Consider the following 19319-nt stretch of genomic DNA (forward strand, 5'->3'; position numbering starts at 1 on the left):
AAGTTTGGAGAAGTTTGGAGAACTTTTGAAAAAAAGCTCCATAGAGGGACCGACCCGCTGCGGCAACTCTAGCCGGCTTGCCTCAACCGCGACCCGCCCTGATTTGCTGGTTCGTCCCGGTAAAGAAAATCTCCGAAAAAGAGACTAAGTCCAAAGGTAAAAAGTTGACCAGGACCTCCCAGCCAGCGTATCCGAGGAGGGCTCCAGGGACGTCGGATCAAGATCCAGGTTTACCCCGGTCGAAGGATTTTCACCTCGAAAAAACGACTAAGTCCGAAGGTAAAAATTTCCACCGAGGATTCCCGCGACGCGTATCTGGAGAAGTGCTCCAGGAGGTCGGATTGGACTGGCAGGTTCGTCCCGCTGAAGAAATTCGCCACCCGCCAAGCGGGAACCGCCAGAAGACCGTACCGCGGTCAAAAGACCGCAGCGGTCATTCTGGGTTTCCCACTGGGCTGGCGGGCGACCGCCGAAAGTCCGCCCGCCAGCCCAGCGGGAAACACCCTTCCCACGAGGACGCCAGCTCAGAATGGAGCCGGCGGAGTGGGAAGGTGCGACGGGTGCAGTGCAGTGAATTTCAGCAAAGCAGACACTGAAATTCTTTGTGGGGCCCTCTTACGGGGGCCCCTGCAGGGCCCCACGGCACCCCATACCGCCATCCTGCTCCTGGCAGGCGAACCGCCAGGAACAGGATGGCGGTATGGGGTGTCAGAATCCCCATGGCGGCGCAGCAAGCTGCGCCTCCATGGCGGATTCCCATGGGCAGCGGAAAGTCGGCGGTACACCGCCGGCTTTCCGCTTCTGGCCGCGGCTGTACCGCCGCGGTCAGAATGCCCGGCGGAGCACCGCCAGCCTGTTGGCGGTGCTACCGCCAACATCCGCCCTGGCGGTATTTACCGGCTGGGTCAGAATGACCCCCTAAGTGTGAAGGTAAACTTTTAACCGAGGCCTCCCGCGGCCTGTAGCCGAGCAGGGCTCCATCGCGGTCGGCCTTAATCTTTGAATTTGCCCCGGTCGAGGTGCAACCAGATGACCCGATTGGTGCTTTTTGTTTCTAGGCGCTAAAAAACCCAATAATTCTTTAAAAATTCATATCTCCGGTTCCCTTCTCCGATTTTATACGTTTTTGTGTCATTTTAAAGATAAAAATATAATCTATTTTTATAAATTGGTTTTGGATTTTTAAACTGTTTCCTAATTTAATTTAATTACTGTTTTGTGATATTTGAATGCTTTACACTCTGGGGGTCATTACGACCCTGGCGGCCGGCGGTAAGGTGGCGGTAACACCGCCAACAGGCTGGCGTTGTTCCGCCAGCAATTATGACCATGGCGGAATTGCCACAGCCATACCGCCGGCCCCTCCAATATCCCGCCAGGATTCCGCCTGGCGGTCATAATCCCCAGGGCAGCGGTACAAGCACCGCTGCCCTGGGGATTATGAGTCCCCGACCGTCAGCCTGTCCGTGGCGGTAAACACCGCCATTGAAAGGATGGCGGTAAGGGGACTTGGGGTGCCCCTGGGGGTCCCTGCACTGCCCATGCACTTGGCATGGGCAGTGCAGGGGCCCCCAGGCATAGCCCCGTCGCGCATTTCACTGCCAGAATTTCTGGCAGTGAAATGCGCGACGGGTGCTACCGCACTCGCTGCACATCAGCATTGCCGCCGGCTCTATTACGAGCCGGCAGCAATGTTGATGTGACATTTCTGCTGGGCCAGCGGACGGTAACACTGTTACCGCCCGCTGGCCCAGCGGAAATGTCATAATAGGGAGCCAGGAATACCGCTGGCAATGGCGGTATTCTGTCTCCCGCGGCCTCGGCGGTCTTTTTGCGAGACCGCCAAGGTCGTAATGACCCCCTCTGTCTCCTAAGTTAAGCCTTGACCCTCGTTGCCAAGCTACCAAGGGTTGAGCTGGGTTTAATTTACTGAGACCTAACTGCACCTAAGTGGAGGTTAGTGGCCTGTTGCTAAGTGTAGGTACCTACCTGCCCTGACCAATAACCCATTTTCCAACAGCAGGCATAATGTGACACAAGGGGTTACAAAGCGGCGCAATGCATGCATTGCACCACTTTATTAATATGACGCAGCAAAGTTGGCCTTGTTGGGCCACATTAGCGTCATAAAAAATGATGGTAATATGGCTCAAGGAGGCACTAGGCCCTTTTAAATCAGGGCCTAAGGCCCTCATTACGAGTCTGGCAGTCTTAAGACCGCCAGACTTGCGGTGGCAGTTGGACAGCCACAGTCATGGTGTTCTGACGGCTACATTACGACAGCCGATACCGCCACATTTCCGCCAGTTGGCAGCCTGGCTGTCGTGACGGTTGCAAACCACCAGGGTGGGCAGCGTGCAGCACTGCCCTAGAGATTACGATTCTGGTTGGACCGCCATGGAAAGGCTGGTGGAATGGGGGCATCAAGGGGTCCCTGGGGACCCGTACACTGCCCATGCACTTGGCAAGGGCAGTGCAGGAGCCCCCATGGACAGCCCCATTGCACTTTCCACTGCCCGAATTATGGGGAGTGGAAAGCTCCCGCTAACCTGCCACATTGTCACCGGCTCGATTATGAGCCAGTGTCAATATCAAGGTCCTGTTTCCCACCGGCCCAGCGGGAAACTTGTAATTGGGCTGGCAGTGTTTTGTCCGCACTGGCGGTCAGATGGCGGTACAAATTTTGGCGGGTGGCGGAACTCGTAATGAGGGCCTGTTATGCCATTAAGTATGTTTGACCACTGACTTTGTGTTTCACCACTGCGCATATTAGTTGTTCAATGTTCACCAGTAGCACATTACATTCCGTATTCAGTTTAGCTGTCTATTGGCTTTAACATGGCATTAGACATTACATTTTGTATTTAGGTTAGCTGCCTATTGGCTTTATCGTGGTTTTAGACATTGCAGTTGAGACATTGCAGATGAGCTGTGTTTTTCCACATGGTAAACCAAGCTGTGTTTTTTTCCTGTATTTTTTCCTCACCGAACCCTAGCATGATACGGGAGCGCATATTTTGTGTTTTTTTCCCCCTAGTCAGTCTTAGGAAAAGAACAGGCCTTGGAGACCTGGACAACTTTTGACGCTTGTTTTTTTTCTCAACTCTGACCTACAGTAGCCAGCATTTTTTTTATAATTCTCCTCTAAGGGGAAGGGCTTTCTAGAAAGTTCTCTATTCAAAGATATAAAAAAGATGACTCTGTTCAGTTGCGTGGAATTCAAAGACTTCAGTCAGGAGCGGGCGCCAGCTGCCTGACGTGTCCCGTGGGGGTGGAAAATATCTTTTTCGCAGTTGAACAGGAGTCGTTCTTCTTGCTGGCATGAGAAAGATGAAGCATTTGGTGGGCCCTACTATGGTGATGAATTTAGACTTTTATTCTTTGCTTTGAAGTTATGCTATAATATAATCACATATATTTGGTGTGTACATTGCAATTGAGAATCAGTTTTGCTATATTTTCCTTTCATTGCTGTGACTATTTTTAATCGTGTGCCTCCAACCTACTAATCTCTTCTCTCAGGAACCTCGTGGTGAAGTAATAATAAATGTCTTCTTTAAACTAAGAAGTGCATTCCAGAGATTGTTTTCAGCTCGGTCAGTAGTGAAAGCAAAACAGGGCCTAAGTGTCTAAGTGGTCCAGTACCAATCGCCACTAACTCTGTATGTAAGGTGGTCATGAGATCAGTATTTTGGTTCATCTTGAACTTCTTGAAATCTGTGTGCAACAGTGTAGGGGACAGATTGGAACAGGAGCATTCTCCCCAGTTGCTGCCCTACTTCAGGACCAAGGATAGATGATCGGGTCAAAAGGAGGATAAGATGGCAGCCATGTGAGGTAGCCAGTCAGTTCCCTCCCACTCACGCTCCTGTCCACGGTCCTCGTACATGTGGAATACTTGTCCCTCTTCTGCGCTAGATACTAGCATGAATCCTGTTCAATGATTATCTTTGCCACAAGCTGGAACTTTTCCCAGCCGCTCTGTCTGTTTGATCTCCCTGCTCTTGTGGCCGCATCTGTGATAAATTGTACCTTCGGCCTCCCTTCCCGGCATTGTGGAGCATCGATGCCGGCGAGAGGGTCAAAAGCTGCTGCTGCAGGACTGGTGGCAAGATGAGAGATGGCAGCTCACAGCTCTGGTGCCCTAAAGGGCTCAAAGGGAGTGATGGCTGGTGAAAGAGGCTTGACGGAGCCCGCAAACATGATAGCACAGGCTGTCATGCAGATAACTGCTGAGCTGTTGTAGGAGGCTGGCATGGCTTATAGTGGATACCTGATGGTACTTACACCTTGTGCCACATCCAGTTATCCCTAATTGGTAGATTAGTAGTGTTCTAGCAGCTTAGGCTGATAGAGGTAGCTATAGCAGAGCAGCTTAGGCTGAACTAGGAGACATGCAAAGCTCCTACTATACCACTTATATCATATAGTACAATCTCATAGGAATCACAATACTCAGAGTTACTAAAAATAAAGATACTTTATTTTAGTGACAATGTGCCAAAAGTATCTCAGAGGATATACTCCCTTAGGATAAATACACAAAATATACACACAAACCAAAATCAGGTAAGTAAACAGTTAAAAAAGTAGTGCAAACACTGTAGAATACAATAGGATGCAATAGGCCTAGGGGCAACACAATCCATATACTAAGAAAGTGGAATGAGACCCACTTAGGGACCCCTGGCCTACTGTAGTGTGTAGAGGGTCATGGGGATTGTAAGAAAACACTAAGGGTGTCCACGATACCCCACTCCAAGACCCTGAAAAGTATGAGTAAAGTGACCCTACTTCCCCAAAAACACACTAAAGACGTGATAGGAGATTCTGCAAAGACCACAACAGACTGCAAAGCACTGAAGACGGATTCCTGGACCTGAGGACCGGAAAAGGAAGGGGGCCAGGTCCAAGAGTCGTGAAAGTGTCCAGTGGGGGCAGGAGCCCACTAAACCCCGGATGAAGGTGCAAAATGGCTGCCTCCGGATGGAAGAAGCCAAAGATTCTGCAACAACGGAAGGTGCCAGGAAATTCTCCTTTGCACAGAAGATGTCCCATGGAGAGCTGGAGGACGCAGAGTTGTTTCTTTAGAGGAAGACGCAAACAAGCCTTCCTAGCTGCAAAGGTTGCTGTTGAAGAAAAAGATGCTGCACGGGCCCTGAAACGACCAGGAGGTCGCCACTTGGAAGAGGAGACAGAGGGGGCCCTCAGCGACACAGAGAGCCCACACACAAGAAGACAGCACCTGCAGAAGTACTTGAAGATGGGTTCAAGAAAACTGAGCATGGCGGTCACCTCAACACTACAAAAGAGGGTCCCATGATGCGATGGTCAACTGAACAAGTTGAGCAATGCAGGACGGAGTTCTGGGGACCTGGGCTAGGCTGTGCCCAAAGGAATCCTTGCAAAAGTGCACAGAAGCTTTAGCAGTTCAAGCAGTACAGAGGATTACTGTCTGGAGAGGAGAGACAAGGACTTACCTCTTCCAAATGTGGACAGTTTGGCCACTGGAGAGTCTGGATCACTTGGGTCCACCACCTGTGTTCCAGGGGCCATGCTCGTCAGGATGAGAGGGGTCCCAGAGTACCATTGACGCTGAAGTTTGGTGCCTGCTGGAGCAGGGGGAAGATTCCATTGACCCATGGAAGATTTCTTCTTGGCTTCCAGTGCAGGGTGAAGGCAGACAGCCCCCAGAGCATGCACCACCAGGAAACAGTCGAGAAAGCCGGCAGGATTAGGTGCTACAATGTCACTGGTAGTCGTCTTGCTACTTTGTTGTAGTTTTGCAGGCATCCTGGAGCAGTCAGCTGTTGATCCTTGGAACTCTGGTGAATTCTTGCAAGTCGTTATCTGAGGCAAAACCCACAGGAGAGACCCTAAATAGCCCTCAGAGGAGGATTGGCCACCTAGTGAGGTAAGCACCTATCAGGAGGGGTCTCTGACGTCACCTGCTGGCACTGGCCACTCAGAGGCCTCCATTGTGCCCTCACACCTCTGGATTCAGGATGGCATAGGTCTGGGACACACTGGAGGAGCTCTGGGCACCACCCCTGGGGTGGTGATGGGCAGGGGAGTGGTCACTCCCCTTTCCTTTGTCCAGTTTCGCACCAGAGCAGGGACTAGGAGTTCCCTGTACTGGTGTAGACTGGCTTAAGCAAGGAGGGCACCATCTGTGCCCTTCAAAGCATTTCCAGAGGCTGGGGGAGGCTACTTCTCCCCAGCCCTTAACACCTATTTCTAAAGGGAGATGATGTAACACCTTATCTCAGAGGAAATTCTTTGTTCTGCCTTCCTGGGACGGGGCTGCCCAGACCCCAGGAGGGCAGAAGCCTGTCTGTGGGTTGGCAGAAGCGGTAGCTGCAGAGAAAACCCCAGAGAGCTGGTTTGGGAGTACCCAGGGTCCATAGTGGAGCCCCTGGTATGCATGGGATTGGCACCCCAATACTAGATTTGGCATGGGGGAACAATTCCATGATCTTAGACATGTTACATGGCCATATTCGGAGTTTCCATTGTGAAGCTACATACAGGTATTGGCCTATATAGTGCACACGTATAATGGTGTCCCCGCACTCACAAAGTCTGTGGAAATTGCCCTGAACTATATGGGGGCCTACCATTGCTTCTTATATCCTTTGAGCCAATTAAGACTCACTTCCACACTATAAATGGCCAACAATCTCATCCTCCAAATTTCAAATGTTGTGAGCTCTGTTTTTAACCAATCCAAAGCAATGCAAAACCGGGCTGCTGCCATAGCAAGAAATATAAGACACAGGAGGAGCTCTGGGCACCACCCCTGGGGTGGTGATGGACAGGGGAGTTCTCACTCCCATTTCCTTTGTCCAGTTTCACGCCAGAGCAGGGACTGGGGTTCCCTAAACCGGTGTAGACTGTCTTATGCAAGGAGGGCACCATCTGTGCCCTTCAAAGCATTTCCAGAGGCTGGGGGGGATACCCCTCCCTAGCCTATAACACCTATTTCCAAAGGGAGAGGGTGTAACACCCTGCTCTCAACGGAAATTCTTTGTTCTGCCTTCCTGGGAGTGGGCTGCCCAGACCCCAGGAGGGCAGAACCCTGTCTATGAGGTGGCAGCAGCTGTAGCTGCAGTGCAAGCCTCAGAGAGCTGGTTTTGGCAGTCCTGGGGGTCCATAGTGGAGCCCCCAGGATGCATGGAATTGGCTCCCCAGTGGAATGGGGGAGGACAATTCCATGATTGTAGACGTTACATGGCCATATTTGGAGTTACCATTGTGAAGCAACATTTGTGTATTGACCTATGTGTTGTGCATGCGTGTAATGGTGTCCCCGCACTCACAAAGTCCGGGGAAAATGGCCCTGAACCATGTGGGGGCACCTTTGCTAGTGCCATCGTGCCCTCACACTTAGTAACTTTGCACCTAACCTTCAGCTAGTGAAGGTTAGACATATAGGCGACATATAAGTTACTTGAGTTCAGTGAAAATGGTTGTTAAATAACATGTTGTCATTTCATGCAGGCTCCAATGGCAGTCCGGTGTAAGGTTTTGTCCGAGCTCTCTATGGGTGGCAAAAGAAATGCTGCAACCCATATGGATCTTCTTGAACCCCAATGCCCTGGGTACCTAAGTACCATATACTAGGGGCTTATAAGGGGGGTCCAGTATGCCAATTGGAATTGGTAAATGTAGTCACTAGCCTATAGTGCCAAATGTAAAGGCAGAGAGAGCATGAGCACTGAGGTTCTGATTAGCAGAGCCTCAGTGACACAGTTAGGCACTACACAGGCATACACATTTAGGCCACAAACTATGAGCACTGGGGTCCTGGCTAACAGGATCCCAGTGAGACAGGCAAATACATACTGACTTACATGTAAAATTGGGGATAACATGCCAAGGAAGATGGTACTTTCCTACAATGTGGATGTTGGCATTAGTTTTTCGGAGTCTAGTGCGCATGGATATTCTAGTGTAGAAGGAAATCAAGGTAATCCTAGAGGAGACTAGTGTCCTTTCATAAGTTGGGTTATACCTTGTATTGTTTTTCTTTTGTATTGTTTTCAATTTCAATTCTGTGTGTATAGGGAGGTTTTTTTCTTTTATTGTATTGTGTTGTGTTCGTTGTGTGGGGTTTGTCAGATAACTGGGTTAGAGGACTGGGCACTGGAGTCTTTCATTTATGTTGTTGGGGGATATTATGCATGCTATGTGAAGCCTATAGAATGGTGGGACCAACAGATTCTGAGCTGAGGAAGCTGGAGGAGCCTGTCAGGAGCTATTGGTGGTGTATGGTTTCCTTCAATAAACCTTTGCCATTGAACTGTTTCCGGTGCAATGCTTTATATGTGTCCAAAACAGGGTGCGTATCGAGCTCCATTCCCTCATTCAAGCCGGAGGCTGGGTTAGTTGAAGACCAGTGTATTTACTTATACCTGCGTGGAGCATCCTGGGGTGGTAGTGATTTAAGGTGGGAAGGTTAGGTGAAGTCATTATCTTTTCAAGGACGCTAGTAATTTAAGGGAAATACTCATTTGACTCTACAACATCCCACTTTATCCTCTGTCAATTGTTTGTGGCAGTCAAGTTACCACTACACCTAGAATGTGGGGGCATAGGTGAGAAAGCGATAAGATTACGCGGTTATGTCACTGTCAGGGCTCTCCATCGCAGCCATATCGGCCATGAGGTACCAGCTCAATTGATCAACCATGTTATAAACAGTGATGATCCAATGCAAGCCTTTCTTAAATGTGCATCTTTTATCTAGCTCCAAAGCTGCTCCATAGCTTGAAAACCATGCAAGAGTATTAGATGTAAGCCAAAGGCCACCTCTCCTTTGAAAGTTAATGTAGCTGCCTGCGGATCATGGGATGCCCCTGAATTGATCTTTCTATTCTTCCCAGAGAAATGTGCGATCTCTGCATGGCTCGGAGGAGGTCCTAAAGTGGTCAGCTTCTTCTTTGATGCTTTTTCCATCGCTTTGATTTCCAAGATCAGTTATTCATTGGCCAAGATACTGAAGTGTGTCTGATTCCTCAGTCTTTTTCGTACCTTTGCCCTAAACATTGAAAGGTCTCATGTGTCTGCCTGTTTTCCTGTTTTGAAAGTAAATAGTTTTATTTTTTTACTTTATTTCTGTCACAGACCACACAAGTAAAGGTACATCAATACAAATACACATACACTGTAGATTAAAACAATTCATATAAAAGAAATACAATATTGTGTGTTAACATCTACCAAAGGCCAAAATACTACCTAACAAGGGAGTTATCGAAATGTTTTAGAGAGAATTTTACGACGCATGGGCCAGATACTCTAAAAATACTTAGATACAGATAAAACTATGGGGCATATTTATGGAAAAGGGGTGCATCCTGCATGATGCGTGACTTTTCTAGCTCCCCATTGCGTCCCCCTGACAGCATGTGTGAGCCGTATTTACATTTAGCATCATCATTTATGGCGCTAATGTGGCGTTTAGCTGGATTAGCACAATAACTGATGGTGCTAATGCAGCAAAGCACAAACAAAACTGCAAACTTCGTACTTGTATAGCGCACTACTCACCCGTTAGGGTCTCAAGGCGCTGTACGCATACCGCTGTGGAACCCCTCCTGGCTTTTCCCTGTGAGGTGCCCACTCCTGGGCAACCTCCAAGGTGAAGCCAGGCATCCCAGCGCTGTTGGGGCCGTTGTGGAGATTAAGCAACCTATTGCCCAGAGTTACAGAGTGTGACCCATGAATTAGATTAGGCACCGATGCGAGAATTATCAGGTCTGAGGAAATTGAGCCCAAGACCCGCCGAGGCGGGAATTGAACCCTGGTCCCAGGCCAAGCACAGGGAGGCCCATTGTTTTCAATGTGAGTGTCATCTGAATGGCTGCCTTAGACAGGTGTTCATAGTGACGCTAAAACTTGCGCAGTGAAATCTTGTACATTACACTGCACCATTTTTCTGGGTCTCCCTATGTGGGAATGCCCCCCTTCGCATTTTATTCCTGGTGTAGGCATAATGTGGTGCAAGGGGTTACAAAGTGGCACAATGCATGCGTTGCACCGCTTTGTAAATATGGCGCATGGGAAATGCCATCTTAATGTCACATTTGCGTAAAAAAATGATGCAAATGTGGCACAAGGTGGCGCAAGGGGCATCGTAAATATGCTCCTATGACTACAGACTGCTCTTAAAGTCCTCATGCCTACCTTGCATAGGAATACATCTAGATAGCATCATAGGTAAACTATCCGGTATTTCCGCTGTTTGCAGTAGATGGGGCAAATAAAAGATGATCAGGCGTTTCTTCACCCAAGCCACATGCAGGACATGACTGACCTCCTCCTTTGTCCCCTTTCCATTTAGCTGTAAGTGCAGCAAGATGAGGTGAACCTGACCTAAATCTAACTTCTTCTTAGCCTCCAACCAGTTTACGCATGGGGCCAGATGTTTTCCCCGAATCTTTCCATGATATCACCACCACAAGAACCCACAGATGACCAGTTTAGTTGAAAAGTAAAACTGTCTCAAAGTCTAAATCTAAGATAAAGAGCTTGGGTAAATGGAGGGTCTATCTCATCCATGAATTTCTCAAACTAGAGTAACTGATAAAACTCGAGCAAGCTTTCAGTCAAGCACCCCAGGCCTTTCTAATGGCATATTTAGCCTCTTCATGCTCTCAATAGGTGAGGTTCCGTTTTTTATAGGATTTTTTATATCATTTACTTTGGTCCTTCAGTCCAGATTGGCGAGATTGAGTGAAGTTTAAGAGGCCAAGACAGGTAAAATAAGGACACCCAAAATGTATGATCCAAGCTAAGTTGTGAGTGTCCAAGTAGGGTGGATCTCCTGACTCACTAAAGGTGAGAGTCTTTTGACTGACTATAAACTGGTGAAGGTTTTCTGAATGCAGAGCCAGATGAGCACTTGCACTTAAATCACACCAGTTGTCCTTATTCTAAAAGAGACCAGGGAATTGCAAAGTTGGTGCAGGAGAACTGCTAATTTGAGTCGGTTATGTCATCCTGCCACACTCTAAATGAACCACTACCTTTCCTTTCTAAATCTTTGTAGGACACAATTATATTCTCCTTGGGTTTGATTTGCTTGGAGATATTTATTTTATTTTCACATTGTTAACAGAATTATTTGTGTAAGGACAGCAGAAGCCTAAGAGAGCCTGCAGATTTGCATGTTTAGTTTTTTCAGTTTACATTGGAAGGCATTCTTCACAAATGAGATAGGATCCTATTTTGATGTTGGCGGTCAGATTGTGTGGTCTCTCAGGTCAGCACAAGCCTTGCACTCACACAGCCACGCCAGAGGACCACTGTGTTCTTGTAGCCAGCTCAGCACTCTTGCTTTGTATGGCAGTCATGTCTTTATTAGCATCCCTCCCAGTTTCCATCTTACGCAGTGTGCGCCTGGAACCAGACAGTGCCTTGTTGCTCTGTTAAATGACTCTAATGATGACAGCCATATTGTGTATCTATCCAGAGATTAAACTCTTTTAGGCTACAATCAATAGGCAGCTGAAGTGTTTTGGGAAAAGGCCCTTAAGGTAATTAGTAATGCAGTAATGCTGTTTTCCTAGAGCTTTATGTTTTATAATGTAGCAGAATCCCATTACATAATGTGTACACAACAGAAGGATAATGTGCTTTACTTCATTGTTTTTTGACATTCACGCATTTATGAATTAAAAGTAATTAGCAAGCCTGCAAACTTAAATTAGTTGATAATTTGTTTGGAAAGAAATGAGGTGCAGGCCAACTGTTTGTGAAAATGTCGTTACAGTAGGTGATATCAAATCCTATAAATGAGGCGGTTTTAGGGGGTTGTCCCGATGTGTGAGTTGAGACCACACAGATGTCAGCTGCCATGGTAGGGATCACCAGAACTCATGCCGTGTACTAAGTCTGACTGGGTCAGGGTGAATGAAAGTGATGCACAGCAAAGGACCAGGTGGGTTGAAACCAAAGATGGTGTGTGGCACTGGTGGGCTCCTGGTTATTTAGTGCATCATAAGCGCTGAGTGAGTAGGCTGAACTGCCACTGTGTCTGAATGGGGAGACATTTCATAGCAAGGAGGTTAGAATGGATATGTGTCCTGCAAGGTAGCCTGATCAATATACATGCACTGCTGTGTCTGACAGTATCACACTTGTGTTGTATCTGGGAAGGGGTTACAGAGAAGATCCAACAAGGATACAATATCCTAAATTTGACATGGTCCTGGGTGAAGATATAGCACGTGACAGTCCCACCATGCCACATATGTAGCAGTTGAAGGATGAGAAACAGGTTAAGGTACATGAAAAACTAGTCTGCCACCACAAAGGGCGGGGGTCAGCGATAGTTGGAGACTGAGGTGGATATGCCCAGCCATGTTGCAAACCTGGGTAAGTACATGTCACCAATTCCAGCACTACTACCATGTGGGGTACAGCTTAATTCGTAGCCCTCAATAACAGCCAGCCATGTCAGTCCATTGGATATGGTCACACATATTGTTGGTGTTGTAGACATGTGAGAGTCAATGTATGATCTGAGTTCCATCACTGTGTGGCATTAAGTTGAGTCCCTCACAACAAATGAGGAGTAGCAGAGGAGGCATGTACATGGACAGGAGAGCAGGCCTGAGTCAAATGATGTGTTATACTACGCAGTTACACAACTCTGGCAATTATCAACTGTGGTGTCAGTGCTAGCAACCTACCTAGTGTGAGGGGGACCATCCCCTCAGATTTAGCACTCAGTGCCTACTCTCCACAAATATGAAGCCAATTGTGTATGCAATCAGATGAGCTGCACAAAAAGAAAATTAATGGCAGGTACATGCCTTCACACACTCATGCAATGTAGCGAGGTTAGTTGGTTGTCGACTTGTGAAGGATATGTATTTCAAAATCAAACCTTGACCACATGAATTGCCAATATGCATTCAAGACAGCACTACAAGGTTGAGCGGCATAGTGCACAGTGGGAAAGCCAGATGTCAGGATCATAACTAATTCCTGACCAGACCCGCATCACCTGCACAGGAGATGTGGGCTGAATATTGGTCAGAGGGAATGCAGGCACCCTGGGGATTAGCTGCAATGTGCACAGTAGTGGTGTCAATATGACCAAACACAATAAGTATCAGCTTCATGAAAAGGAATGCAAATCACCATGACAGATGTGGACCTGACCTCTTATCATCTGTGCAGGAATGGTAGGTCCAGTGAGTTGTGTAACTGTGTTGCAATATGTGTCATGACACAAAAGTCAGCTTTGTCATACAGTGGTTGTATGACCAATGCAGAGATATTGCTATCTGAAAGGCAACTACAGTGTAACTTGGACCCAATACCTCCATGTAACAGATGTCCTACGCATCAATGCTGTAGTGAAAGTCAAATTGTAGCAACTCAGACTGTCAATCAGATTTCTCATGTCAACATCTAACATAGAACACCATTAGTATATCTCTATCTCATTGAAGAGGCTGTACCTACACCTACGGACCAGCTGTCTGTCCGGGGAGAAGAGAAGATCTTGCTGAGGATGACAGCCTGCCAACCCTTGACCAAGACATCCTCTGGCTAATCCCAGCTTCCTTTGATACCCCATTTCTGGTTGCTGGAAGGGTCAACAGCATTGGAGGGCCTCCAGAGGATCCACCCATCACCCAACAAACACCACCTGCCAGTCCACTGCCAGCCCACTGCCAACCCTTGACTCCAAGGACCCTCAATTTGACTTCCATTGTCGTGCAGTAGGAGTCTAGTGGAAGATGTTAGATGTGGTGTGGTTGGGGATGAGGACTGTGGTTCCTCAGTCCCAATAAGGGCACCTCAGTGGCTATAGGAGGCACTTACCCTCTTTGGGGCCTCAAACAGTCTGCGACTGACATTGCTGTTGTTATGAAGCAGAGGCATGTACAACTGCTCTCTCAAGGTGGCACCAGCGAGGTTGCCATCCAGCTGGGAGCAATCCACAACATCATGGTGCCCATGAAGTGTAAGGCGAACACATACATAGCAACAATGGGTGCCCAACTTTGCAACGTTGGTGCTGTGTTGGAAAATCAGCTTGCCCTTCTCAGTGCTGTTCTGCCTCACTTGTTGGCACAGAGAATTGCTGCTGCAGACAGGGGAACCACATCTTCAGCCCCAGATGGGTGTGTGCCTCCTTCACCTCCGACACCAACAACACCCCCCTCACCACACACATCAGAGGAGGAAGATGTGGACTTCACCCCTTTCTACAGAAAAAACACCCAGTAGCATTTCTCTGTGCCAAATGGCCCGTTTCTCTTTTGCCCAGTGCGGATGACCATGCCAGTTTACTTCCTAACTGGTACTGTCCTCAATTTTTTGTCCCTCCTGTTGAACTCACCTATTTGTGGACTTTTGATGTGGGCTATCTTCCCTATTGGCAATTCACTCCTCCTCTTCCTCATTGAAACACTGCTCACCTCCACATGTCCCATGCAATGTATCCCCCATGGACTCCATGTGAACATCCTATGTCTCACAAACAATGTTGGGGTTGTTGCCACAAGGATTGCCAGTTGCTCCTTGCTCCTTGGGTCACGTGTCAACAAAATCACTTACGAGAACCAGCGTGTTGTATGTCTGCTTATTTTTGGATGGAGTAGACCATGATAGATGTGCTGTCCCTAAAGACACAACTTATTATCAAAATGGAATTGTGTTCTATAGACCCATGGCAAAATCTGCACAGGCCAATTGTATATGTGAAACTTATGTGCTTCTGAACTAGAGTAAGTAGTTACGTAAGGTCACATGCATGAGGTGCAACAATGAGCATTCAGTCAATGGTAAGGGTGAATAATGTCACAGCACAGGTGTGGACCACCTCCATGGCTACCGGCCAACAAACAACACTTCTATGACAGTAAAATGGTGCTAGGGTGATTGTGTAAGTGAGTGACCCAAAACATCCTTGATTAGTGACAACAGTTTGACATAACCATCCCTTCAAAGCATGTTACGTGACTTACACACACAGTGCACCAGTAGGTGAATACCTGTTTTGGGCTGTGTATCTATTCACAGCAAGAGTTCCAGTTACAGCGTTTAACTATGTCTGAAGATCCCTTAAGTGATTTCATTCCAAACTTGACAGCCTCCTCTACATAGGTGTTTCACCTAGTCACACATGTCTACAAACACAGCTTGCAAGCCTACCGCACTGTACTTACCCTGAGCATATCTGACAACTCTTACACAGTAAATCACGAATTAGGATTGTACGTGGTAAAGATTGCTATTTAATGTATAAATAAAATGTAACATACCTAAAACTACCTAGACTACACTAACTTGCATATCTAACCTGAACTACACCTAAACTGAACTTTGCTACCTTAACTACACTATCTCATCATAAAATCTATTTTAAATTACCTTATCTTAGTTTATCCTACTCTTCACATTTAACACAGCAGACATGTCAAATATCAATCCCCCCTTAACCCACATTTTCACACAATAACAACAAAAATCTACACCTATCCACAAACTACCGAAACAATGAAAGCTAAACAAATATATATATTCTGTATTTTATTAATTTTTTAATAAAAACAAACAAACACATATCCTAAATATCCCACCCCTGCCCATTAAATAACCTACCGACCCATATACCCGCCTAAAAACAAACCCTCCCTAAAATGTTAAAATTACTAAACCTAAACTAAACTCAATGCAAAAACTATCCTAAACTATGCTATAAAACCACACAAAAAAACAGATGTAAACAACTCGGGAAAGGCATAAAGTGTCAGTGAAGACTAGATTTGGTCTGATATGTGTCTACGGACAGCTGCAGCATTTGAACCAACCAGATTAAAGTGTCAGCTTTATGCTACAAACCAGTGACATGAAGATTCAGATCAGAGAGGTCCTTTCTTGCCAGAAGTTCAAATTGACCGGCCTGTCCAGTGGTCAGTGCATGGTACTTTGGTGGCTGACTAGTGGATGTTCCCGGAACAGCAACCAATGGATCTCACTGGTCTGCAGCAATATCCTGGCTGGTGCCTGGCTGGTCATGGCTTGGTAGCCCCTGGGGTGTGATCTTCGATGTGCCAGATGCCCTCTTCTCAATGAATTGCCATGCCATTCCCTGGTAGGTCTTCTCAACGTTCCAGATGTGGCGGTCCGGATAAGGTGGTCCTTCAACTGCTCAGGTGTCATGTTTTTTGGAGTGGAAGGAAATATGTATCAGACAAAGCTTAAATCTGCAACTGCCAGTCATTATTATGCTTCTTCTAGTTTGAAACATCATATGTGGCATCTCTAAACCCCTAAAATAAGATTTGATTGTAAATTGACCATCCATCCCCAAAATAAAATTAACGTCTCCAAATGTAATAAAGTCAATGTTCCTAGGTGTTGCCAATGTCAGGAGTTGAAATTGCATTGTCTGGCCAAATCTATGTAGAACCATGTTAATACTGAGACCAATTAAGAACAATGCTGTTGTGTACACATGGCCTGGTACACATGTACCTAGTAATCAATCATTGGGGTTCCTTATGCAGCCCACAGCGGGATTGATTCCATGGCCATTAACCTATGTAAAATGAGAAATGTCTGGCAAGTTCAGGTATTGTCCCTCAGCATTGTGTACCTGATATGGCAAAGACACAAATATACACACATTGCTACATTAACTTACTATGCCCCAGGTATTTTAAACATGAATGGAGGGTGGCTAGCTACCTCACATTAAATAGATGCGTTGCATACATCTCCTTTATAAACCAATGGAAATACCTGGAGGACCATTCCATGGCTCATTACATGCAGTTCAAGTAATAGCATGTGTCCCTCTACATAGCCTAGCGTAATGACACCTTGATGCACATCACGTCTCAGCTTATCCATGTGATTGAAGCGCGCATGCCTTCTGTACATCTCATATGCACAAGTATCTTGTGATGTAACTAGTGGGTGTTAACTAAACTTCAATCCAGGGTGACAGTTTTAGGAGAGCTGTTATGGGTAATGCCACCAGAAGGTGGACTGTGTAATGAATAGCATGCTGACAACGCCATGCAGACATGCCTTTGGTCCAACACACCTTGGCATTTCTGGTAACCAAAAAGCGCAAACGTATGACTATGTATCCAATATAGAAAATGGGTCTTTAGATGGCATGAGTGAGGCCTTTAACTGCATTACCATGCGTGGTATGCTGACATGTGGCCCATCTATCCTTTCTTACCTATTCTGTCTTCACTGAGGTGTGAATCCCCACATCCTATCTGGAATTGCCATTCAAAATATACATAGAATGCAATGTTCACAACTGCGGTAGCAATGTGCATCTGACAGGCAGTTTGAAGTCGAACCATCCAAAGCCATGTCCACCAAAAATTCTTCTCCCATCTACTTTAACAAACTATGGCATTTCGGTCATGGCTACTCTGTTACCCCATCTATCATGTTGGCCTGCATTATACATGCACATTGACATTAGCCTCTGTCTAGTGCACATGCAATTTTGTCCTATTTGATTTGTGGTGTGCCATGTATGGAAGAATTTCTTTAACTGCAATGAGGATGCCCCTTAAACATGTCATTGCAACCTTTATCCGACATCACACACAATCCTTGCACAACACATAAACCATTTAGTTTACACTCACTGGTAGCACCCGGATCCTTAAATCTGTCAGCCCCAGTTGTAGTGTAGGGTTCATGTCCACCTACAAGACATAACATTGTACATTGCACTGTGAATGTAGAACACATACACTGTGGACATAAAAATTACAGTAGATTGAATTTGCAATTGTCTATGTAAGTATGCACGTTGGACATGCAGCTTATGGCACAGTTGATATGGCTTAAAGATACATATAGGTAAGGTAGGTTGAAGTGTTCCCAGATATGGTGCCATATCAGGAATCAGGTGCGGACCAAGTACAAATACATCACTCCTTGCTAAATGGTGCAAGGGTGCCTGCCTTTAATGGTTATGTGAACCTAATGATTTGACATACCACACTCTGCAAGGTATCACATTAGTGGTCTTCCTCTCATATCTATGCATGTCCATGATAATGCTCCACAAATCGGACAGTAGCCATGCTTGCTCCTTGTCCTCACTAAGCTCAGCATATGTTAATGCTGCACAGTAAATACACGTTGTCCATTTATGCCCTGCATAGGCACAATAAGTAATTGGGAACATCTGCACAACATGTATGAGAAATGGTTAGAAGTACCCCAACAGCCTGTCAAACATTTGGTGTGATTACATGGGTGGGCTTACCTGTAACATATATTGAGTATGGGACACACATTTGTGAGTCAATAATGACCTGGAATGCCATGTGACAACACTACCTGCACAGTCCTGGTGGGGCTACAAGCACCTCTGGGGCTGGCATGCACTGCATGATCTGTGTGGGCTAATGCCAGCCCAGTGTGAACAGGCCTCTGTGGTACGCTTCTTTTTCTTAACATAATTAGGTTGTAGCATGGCTTTCAAGCCATAAAACATGTATGACACTAAGAGTCATTAAAGCAATATCAATTATTAGCAAAGGGGACTCAGCTACAAGCTCCTAAAATATATGTACTTACCAACAGATTCATCCACATCAATGCCAAGGTGATCAAAGAGATCAGCCTTCTGGATGACCACATCTGCCCAGTGATGCTTCAGCGGATGCAGGCTCCTGTCAGCTTTGGAGATCCAGGGCATGTCCTGCCTCACCTTCTCCCAATACGTCTTCTGGTCCTAGATTGGGTACCACTGAATCACACAACCGCCACTAGCAAACATGTTGGGCAGGTAGTGCGTAATTAGCCACAGGAAGCCACCAAACTCATGCTCCAACATATTCTTCGATCTGCTCCTCCCAGACATATCCCTCCCAAAAATACACTTAAATAACAATTACTATTCCTACCCACTCCCCAGTACTCCTAACAATACAAAATGCTTAAAAGACAAACACCTGACAATACATTGAAAAAAAAAAAACATTTACAAATACAAGATACAAAACAAACTTTTGGGACACAACAGGGACAGCACAGACACCAACAAGACCAATAAATATCACCACACTCTCCAGTAACCAACAAACACCTCCACCAGCCAGCACAGACAAAAAGACTTTAAGGGAAAGTTAAAGTAACTCCACACTTCCTGGTTTGCAGCGTGGCAGAGCCTTTGCATAATTTCTTGGGCAGATGTGTCCAGTTCTCACCAAATGCATTGTTTTTTGTTAATGCATCCTTGGCAAAGTAGGCAATGCATGATTTACACACAATGCATGTCAATGCACAATTCTGTATTTTTGACATAT

Source organism: Pleurodeles waltl, chromosome 11 (assembly GCF_031143425.1).
Source record: "Pleurodeles waltl isolate 20211129_DDA chromosome 11, aPleWal1.hap1.20221129, whole genome shotgun sequence".
NCBI lineage: Eukaryota > Metazoa > Chordata > Amphibia > Caudata > Salamandridae > Pleurodeles > Pleurodeles waltl.